This window comes from Chrysochloris asiatica, unplaced genomic scaffold, assembly GCF_000296735.1.
Source record: "Chrysochloris asiatica unplaced genomic scaffold, ChrAsi1.0 scaffold00052, whole genome shotgun sequence".
Lineage (NCBI taxonomy): Eukaryota > Metazoa > Chordata > Mammalia > Afrosoricida > Chrysochloridae > Chrysochloris > Chrysochloris asiatica.
The window spans coordinates 18,442,329-18,452,485 of record NW_006408570.1 but is presented as its reverse complement, the minus strand read 5'-3'; positions in this window follow the sequence as shown (position 1 = coordinate 18,452,485).

The following is a 10,157-nucleotide window of genomic DNA, read 5'->3' as shown; positions in this document are numbered from 1 at the left end:
TTTTTCCTGCAGGTCTTTCTTTCAAGAGGTATCTTTTATTCTTCTAGCTGCTCCAGGCTGGTCTGCTCATCCTTTCAAGTAGAGATTTCTCATCTTTGGAGATCTGGATGTGGGAGATCATCTTTTGATTGACTCATAAAATTAAAAGTGTCACCTGTGAGCAATGAGCTCTTTGAAAAAACTCACCTTTAGACTAAATGGTCAAAAGTAACTCTAAAGTACAGGGGCAGGGAAACCAGGGTACTGGAAATCAGAACAGAAAAAGAATGATGACACATCATGAAAATGTAACCAATGCCCCTGAGTAATTTATTACATATAAATTGTTAAATGAGAACTTTATTTCCTATGTAGATGCTCACCTCAAAACAACAAACTAATACTAAAAGCAACAAAAAATAAAAACATTTACAAGGGGATTTCAAAAAGTTTGTGGATAAAAGATAACGAGATTTTTCCACAAATCCTCTTGCATTAGGTATGATATGTAAATATTCTGAAGGAGAAAGCAAAATGTCATTATTTGAATTATTTAAAATATTAATCAAAATCATTCTAATTAATAAAATTAACCGAGTAACTCCAGATAAAAGAAATAGAAAATAGTGCAAGGTCCAATAAGATATTTTAAGAGAATATACACATATTAGGAGGAACAGTGGCTCCATAGGATAAGTAGTACTGTGTACCACAAGGTCAGTGGTTTGAGCCCACCAGCCGCTCTGCAGGAACAGATGAGGTTTTCTGTTTCTGCAAAAGATTCAAAGTCTTGGAAATGCTAGACAGGGTCACTGTAAGTTGAAATTAACTACTTGGCACTTAACAATAACAACACAGGGTTTCCAAGGAGCAGGTGGTGAGTTTGAACTGCTGATTTTGTGTTTCAAAGTAAAGAAAAATATAAAACTTTATTCAAGTCCTGTTTATTAACAGAGAACTTGACTAATTGGAAACATAGACAATGTTACTGGATGAGCAAGTTATTTGAAAAAGGTCACAAATTAAATTATTTTGTAAGTTGAATGCCATTCAAAAAAATTCATATAATTTTTAATTTGAGAAAATATTGAATTCATACATAAAAATAAAAAATCATGGCTAGATATACACATGTTATTGTGGTTGTTTAGTACTGTGGAGTTGGTTCGGACTCACAGTGACCCTGCACAGGGTTTCCAAAGACTCATCTTTCTCCCGCGGAACAGCTGGTAGTTATGCATACATTTTAATTCAAAAAGAGAAGTTAAAGGGATGGATTTCACGCTACCGAATATTACCATATACGAGATGCTAAAATATATTATAAAGCAATATTGAAATAATGCTGTATAAGTGCAATATTATATAGATGAATCAATAAGACAAAATAGGCTACATACAGTATATGCTGTCGTTTGGTGCCATTGAGTTAATTGTGATTCATGACGGCCCTATGCATAATAGAATGAAATGGTCCTGCTCCATTCTCACATTACTATGTTTGAGCCAGCCACTGTGTCAATCCTTTTAATTGAGGGTCTTCCTCTTACTTACTAATCCTTTACTTTTTTTTTGTTTGTTTTTTTCAGTTAAATCTGACTCCTTGTGACCCCAAGTGCATGAGAGTAGAACTGTGCTCCATAGCTGTTTTTTTAAAGTTTTTATTGTGAATTGAGTGATTAGTTTATATAGGGGAGCATCAGTTTCATTGCAATGATTACAATTTCCTCTGTGCATCATCATTCAACAGTATTTGCTTCTATTCTCTCTGTTTTTGTTTTTTTGGGGGAGGGGAGAGTTGTTATATTTGTTGTTAAGTGCTGTCAAGTCGATTCCAGATGTACACAAAATCACTCAGGGATATGTAATCATTTAAACAACCAAAGGACACATTCTATAAGCCTGTCCCCTGGCCACCAGCACCTGACTGCCAGCACAAAGCCTTTCTCTTTCCATGAGTCTAGAGTCCTCAGCTGCTCTCTCTGTCCATACTCTCATCTCTGCCTCCATCTCTAGTGTCGCTGACTCTCTGGATAGGCTCCCACATTCTGCTTGTGTTCTTCCCATTTGATGGACCTAGGTCTCTCTATTCTTAGACTGTAAGATTAACTACTCCCTCTTTTTGTTACAAAGCTTCTACCTATACAGTTGTGACAATAGCAATCAGTCATAATAAAAATTACTCACTATTGGATCATAAGAATCTTATCACCCCATCTCCTTTCACCAGACTCTTCTAGACAAGAAGAAAACTCTTCAGTGGGGATTCTATCTTTCCCCACACACTCTGAAATTAAACTCTCTCTTGAAAACTTGTAAGCCAGTCACTTGGTGCCTTTATAGCCACTTCCATTTTAGGTAGCCAATGCCTAAGTTGCCTGTCCCCATAAATCCTGTATACAGAGTGGGTAGGATTGATTTTGAATGTGAAGACTCCTTCCCTCTCAGTTGGTGATCCTTCACTTTTTTTATCGTGGTTTGGGTGAAAGTTTAGAGCAAATTAATTTTCCTTTCAACAATTCATACACATTTTGTTTTATAACAATTGCAATTCCTCAATGTAACACTTTTTTAAAAAAAAAATTGTGGCTTGCATGAAAGTAACAGAGCAAATTAGTTTTCCATTTAATAATCCATGTATATTTTGCTTCATAACAGTTGAAAATCCCTCAACGTAAGACACTCCTTCCCCTTCTTCCTTGGGTTCTATTAGTCCTTTGTTCCTGTTACTTGTTGCCTTCTGAACTTTGTTTTTGGGCAAATGCTGCCCTTTGGATCTCCCATAGTTAAAAGTTCTAAGGAGTATGTCCCTCGTGACTGTTACTGTTCACTTTCATAAGCGTATCTATTGTTTGGCTTTGAGGAGGTCCCTGGGGGTGAATTCACGTCCAGGTCTGAAGGGTGTCTAAAGGCCACAGTCTCAGGAATTGTACTAGTGATCCTCTACTTTATCAAACATGATGTCATTCTCTAGAGATTCCTGGTAAAATATCCAAGGTACATGAGTCTCACCATCTTCCCTTCTAAGGAACATTCTGGTTGTACTTCTTCCAAGACAGATTTATTCATTCCTCTAACAGTCAATGGTATATTGAATATTCTTCACCAAAACCATAATTCAAATGCATCAACTCTTCTTTGGTCTTCCTTATTTATTGTCTAGCTTTCACCTGCAAATGAGGCCATTGAAAGCAGCATGATTGGGTCAGGCGGACCTTAATCCTCAAGGTAGCATCTTAGCTTTGCAATACTTTAAAGAGGTCTTTTGCAGTCTATTTCCTTTCTTTTTATTGTGAATGGAGTGAAGGTTTACACATCAACTCATCAGCTTTACATTCAGCAAATCATACAGTTCATTACATCTCAATGATTACAATCCTCTCCATGCAACTATAGTTATCCTGCTTCCTCCCTGTGGTTCCTATTCCTGCTTGCATTCTACCTACCTTCCCACCCCTTCTCAGCTTTGTCTTTAGGTGTATGTTGTCTTTTTTATTTTGAATGATTTACCATTCCATAATAAGCATACCTTGCTAGTGGTATTGTTCCCCCTGCCCTCCGCCCCAACACATAAACCTATCTACTTCTTGGCTGAAAACTGGACCACAACAGTGAATTCCTTTCTAGACTTGAATGGTAGTCAAGGGCCATAATCTCAGGTTTCTCTAGTCTTTTTTGGCTAGTAAACCCAGTCTTTTGTTATTATTACATAATTTTGAATTTCGTTCCACATTTTCTTCCACTGTATCTGGGATCCTCTGATGTGATCCCTTTCAGGGCAATTGGTAATGGTAGCTGAGCATCATCTAGTTCTTCTGATCTCAGACTTGTGGAGACTTGCAGCGAGTGTATTTTCAAACACTGCAATACAAATACATTTGATTTCTTGACTGCTGCTTCCACAGGCATTGATTGTGGATGTAAGTAAAATAAAATTCTTGACAGCTTCAATCTTTTCTATGTTTACCATGATGTTTCTTATAAGTCTAGTTGGGAGGATTTTTCCTCCTTTATGATGAGGAGCTCTGGTAGCGTAGTGGTTACGAATCGGGCTGTGAACCGAAAGGTCAGCAGTTTGAAACTACCAGCTATTCCGCGGGAGAAAGATGAGGCGTTCTGCTTTATTTACAGAAATAAATTTACAGCCTAGGAAACCCTGTACAGGGTCGCAATGAGTCAGAACTGACTCCACGGCACATAAAAACAACAACATGATGAGATGTAATCCATACTGAATTATATACTGATGTCTTCCTCTAATCCTGATGCAATTGCAATCATCCAATCCAATTCTTCTTCATATAGTCCAGTTTCTCAGATTATTTGCTTAGTATACAGATTGAATAAGTATGGTGAGAGGATACAACCCTAACATGCACCTACCTTTCCTAATTTTAAACAATGCAGTACTCCCTTTGTTCTGTTTTCCTAGTTTCATCCTTCGTGCATTTCACCTTCCAATTGCTAATGGATATTTATACCTGTTTCTTCCCATTTTGAGTCATGCTACATCAGCCTTTTGGTCTATGTGTAGGTTCTGCATGAGGACAATTAAGTGTTCTGAAATTCCCATTCTTTGCAATATTATGCATAATTTTTTATGAATCATGCAGTCAAATGCTTCTGCACTGTGAACAAAACACAGGTAAACATCTTTCTGGTATTCTCTGCTTCAGCCAAGATCCATTTGACATAAGCAGTGATATCCTTCACTCCATGTCCTCTTCTGAATCTGACTTGAATTCTGGCAGTTCCCTGTCTAAGTACTGCTATCACCATCTAAAAATTATATTCAGCAAAATTTTATTTGTATGTGATAGTGATATCAGAGCCTCTTCTGTAGGATTACCTTGCCTTGGAATACACACAAATATGGATCTTTCCAATCAGTTGTTCAGGTAGCTGCTTTCCAAATTTCTTGACATAGACAAATGAGCGCTTCCAACATTGCATCCATTGTTGAAACATCTCAGTATTCCCTCAATTCCTGGTGCCTTGTTTTTTGATAATTCCTTCAGTGCAGCTTGAATTTCTTCCTTCAATACCATAAATTCTTTATCATATGCTATCTCATGAGCACTGACCAATTCTTTTTGGAATAGTGATTCCTTATTCCTTCCATCTTCTTTTGATATTTTCTGTGTTGTTCAATAATTTGTCTATAGACTCTTTAAATTTTGCAACTCAGGGCTTGAACTTTTTTCTTCGGTTCTTTCAGCTTGAGAAATATTGAAGCTATCCTTTTTCTTTTTTGGTTTTCTAATTCCAGGTCTTTACATATTTCATTATAATGCTGCACTTTTTCACCTGAAGACATACTTCGAAAGTCCCTGTTCAGTTCTTTAACGTAATAATTTCTTTTAGCCACTTTAGTTCCTCTATGTTCAAGAGCAAGTTTCAGCATCTCTTCTGACTTCTATTTTGGTTGATTTTTTTCTTTCCTGTCTTTTTAATGACTTTTTCCTTTCTTTATGTGTAATGTCCTTGATGTCATTCATCCTACAACTCATCTGGACTTTAGTACTTAGTGTTCAATGTGTCAATTCTGTTCATGAGATGGTTACTACTTGTCTGTCAGTTTGTAGTACTGTGGTGACTTGCATGTTGCTGTGATGCTGGAAGCTGTGCCACCCATATTTTGATTACCAGCAGGGTCACCAATGGGGGACAGGTTTCAGTGGAACCTCTAGACTAATATGGACTACGAAGAAAGAGCGGCAGACTACTTCTGAAGGTCTAGCCTTATGAAGAGCAGTGGAACACTGTCAGATATAGTACCAGAAAATGAAAACATTATGATTAGCAGCATACTATTGTCAAATATAGTGCTAGAAGATGAGCCCCTCAAGTTGGAAGACACTTAGAAAATGACAGGGAAAGAGCTGCCTCCTCAAAGTACAGTTTACCATAATGACATGGATGAAGTAAATCTTTCAGAATCTTCATTTGCTGATGGGGCACAATTCGAATGAGAAAAAAACAGTTACAAACATTCATTAATAATCAGAATACTGAATATATGAAAACTGAAAGTTGTCAAAAGGAAATGGAATGCACAAAGATTTATATCCTATGTATTAGTGAGCTGCAATGGACTGGTACTGGCCATGTTGAATCAAACAATCATATGATTTACTATGTCAGAAATGAAAAATTCAAGAGGAATGGTGCTGCATTAATCATCAAAAAGAACATTTCAAGATCTATTATGAAGTACAATGTTGTCTGTGATAGGATAATATACATACACCTACAAGGAAGGCCACCTACAAGGAAGGCTGGAGTCCTGGTGTGGTACTGTGGGTTAATGCGCCAGACTGCAAAGCCATTTCAACTGCACGGTTGGCAGTTCAAGCTCACCAGCCACTCCTCGGAAACCCTATATAGGGTCGCTATGGGTTGGAACCGACTCGATGGAACTTAACAACAACAACAAACAAGTAAGCCCAGTTAATATCACTATTATTTAAATTTATGTGCCAACCACCTCAGCCAGTGATGATGAAATTGAAGAATGCTAACAACTTCTTCAATCTAAAATTGATCAAATATGCAATCAAGATGCAGTGATAATTACTGGTGATTAGAATGCGAAGGTTGGAAACAAAGATGAAGAATCAGTAGTCGGAAAATATAGCCTTGGTGATAGAATTGATGTTGGCGATCACATCATAGAACTTGGCAAAACCAATGACTTATTCATTGCAAATAACTTTTTCAACAACATATACAGTAACTATACACCTAGACCTCACCGGATAGAATACACAGGAATCAAATTGACTACATCTGTGGGAAGAGCTAATGGAAAAGCTCAATATCATCAGCTACAACAATGCCAGGGCAGACTGTGGAACAGATCATCAATTAATTGCTCATTCAGTCTGAATGCAAATTCAGTCTGAAGATGTAGAAAATTAAAACAAGTCCACGAGAACCAAAATATGACCATAATATATCCCACCTGAATTTAGAGATCATCCCAACAACAGATTTGATGCATTAGACACTAATGATTGAAGACCAGAGGAGTTGTAGGATGACATCAGAAACATCAAACATGAAGAAAGCAAAAGGCCATTAAAATGATGGGTAAGAGGGAAAAGACCAAAATGGATGTCAGAAGAGACTTTGAAACTTGCTCTCCAGCATAGAGAAGCTAAAACAAATGCAAGAAATAAGGAAGTAAAAAAGCTGAACAGAAAATTTCAAAGGGCAGCTCTAGAAAACAAAGTCAAGTATTATAATGGAATGTGCAAAGACCTAGAGTAAGAAAACCCAAAGGAAAGAACATGCTCAACATTTCTCAAGCTGAAAAACTGAAGAAATAATTCAAGCCTTGACTAGCAATATTGAAGGATTCTCAGGGAAAATATTAAATTGTGCATAAAGTGTAAAAAGGAATACATAGAGTAACTGTATAACAAAGAAATGGTCAAAGTTCAACCATTTCAAGGGGTGTATATGATCAAGAATTATGGTACTGAAGGAAGATGTTCAAACAGCACTGAAGGCATTGGTAGAAAACAGGGCTCCAGGAACTGACGGAATACAAACTGAAATCTTTCAATAAACTGATGCAGCACTGGAAGCCCTCATTCATGAACGCCAAAAAATGTGGAGGACAGCCACTTGTACTTCAGGATCGATCCTAAAGAGTTCTTTTTGACAGTGAAAATGATAACTGTTTTTCTTCATTTTGTCATTCTTGGTGTCATAGATTAAATTGTGTCCCCCTAAAATATGTGTCACTGCCACTGGTCTGTCAGTTGTACAGTGGTGACTTGCATGTTGCTGTGATGCTGAAAGCTAAACCATCAGTATTTTAAATACTAGCAGGGTCACCTATGGTACACAGGTTTCGCAGAGCCTCCAGACTAAAACAAAACAGAAATAAAGAGAGGTGGATCACTTCTGAATGATTGCCCGCTGGAAACATTACATATAGCATTGGCATATTATGTAATATAGCGCTGGGAGATGAGCCCCTCAGGTTGGAAGGCACTCAAAATATGACTTGGAAATAGTTGCATCCTCAAAATTGTTGTTGTTAAGTACTGTGGAATTGGTTCCAACTCATAGCGACCTTGTACAGGGTTTCTGAGGGTGTAAATCTTTACAGGAGCAGAAAGCCTCATCTTTCTCATGCAAAACAGCTGGTAGTTTCCAACTGCTGACCCTGAGGTTAGCAGCCCGAATTGTAACCATTATGCGAGTAGTTTCAAACTGCTGACCCTGAGGTTAGCAGTCCGACTGGTAACCACTATGCTACCAGAGCTCCTTAAAGTAGTTGACCTTAATTACGTGGTTGGAGTAGAGCTTTTGGGACCCTCATTTATTCACAATAAAATGTTAAAACAAACAAACAAAAAAACTCCCCATGAAAATCCCCACCAAAAAAAAGATGCAGCTGATAATTACTGATGATGGGAATGTGTAGTTTGGAAACAAAGAGGAAGGATCTGTAGTTGAAAAATATGGTCTTGGTAATAGAAATGATGCTGGAGCTAGCAGGATTGTTGTTGTTGTTATGTGCCATCAAGTCGGTACTGACTCATAGTGACCTTATGCACAGCAGAATGAATTCCAACAACTTCTTCGCTGAAATATTTTCTTACAACAACATATATGGTGACTGTACACATGGATCTAACCAGATGGAATATACAGGAATGAAACTGACTGCATCTGTGAGAAGAAATGATGAAGAAGCTCAGTAACATCATAACATAACAAGTTCAGAATCTGACTCTGGAACAGACCATCAATTGCTCATATGTAAGTTCAGGCTGAAACTGAAGAAAATTAAAACAAATGCATGAGAGTTAAAAAAGATGACTGTGAATATATCTCTCCGAAATTTGGAGATCATCTTCAAGAACAGATTTGACACACTACATACTAATGACTGAAAACCAAAGACCTTGTGGGATGATATGAAGAACATCTTACATGAAGAAAGCAAAAGGTCATTAAAAAGATAGGAAAGAGAGAGCTGAAAAGAACATTTCAAAGGGCAGCTTGAGATGAAAAAGTGAAATATTATAATGAAATGTGCAAAGAAATATAGTTAGAAAATGAAGGGAAGAACCTGCTCAGTATTTCTTAAGCTGAAAGATACCCATTCTTTACGATGCTGTTCATAGTCTGTCATGGTCTACACAGTGGAAATTCTTTGCATAGTCAATAAAGCACAAGTAAATATCTTTCTGATATTCTCTCCTTTCAGCCAAGATCCATCTGACATCACCATAAATATCCTTCATTCCATATCCTCTTTTAAGAATCCGGCTTGAATTTTTGTCAGTCCCGAATTTCTGAAAGTCCTCAAAGTTTTACTCCATTCATGTTATCATGGTCAACTCTACTTTGAGGTGGCGGCTCTTCCCCAGTCATATTTTGAGTACCTTCCATCCTGAGGTGCTCTCTTCAGGTACTATATCTAACCATATTTTCATAATGTTTCATCTTCCGGCACTATATCTGATAATGTTCCACGGCTAGTTATAAAGCTTCCAGTGGCAAAACATTCAGAGGTAGCCTGTCCCTACAAACCTAAGGACTGAAAATAGGGAACTACAAAGCAAAAAAATGGAGTAGTGTATATACAGAACTTCCAAATGATGAGAAACTCAAGTAGATTTCAAGATAGCCTGTTTAAAACAGGGGAAAATATTAATAAATTAAATGGGTACCATCAAAGAAAATTAATACACCTTCAAATTACAACAATAAAGAAGAAAATTAGAAAGATTTAGTAAATTTTAACACAACAGAAATAAAAATGAAAAGAAAACCCAAAAACAAAATGAACTCAGTGCAGAAAATCATGTAAAAAAGAAAGCGCCACAAAGAAAACACACAGTGTAATGACAGCAATCAATTCATAACTATCAACAATTACACTGGATGTAAATGGATTAAATGCACCAGCCAAGAGACATTAGCAGAATGGATAAGAAATTAGGATCCATCAATATGCTGACTCCAAGGGACACATCTAAAAGATGGAGACTGCTTAAATGTCCATTAACTAAAGAGTGGTTAAACTAACTTTTTACATCTACACAATGGGATACTATGCAACGTTGAAAAATGACGAGTCTGAAAACACCAGAGCATGGATGTACCTGGAGAACATTATGCTGAGTAAGATTAGTCTGTCATAAAAGGAGAAA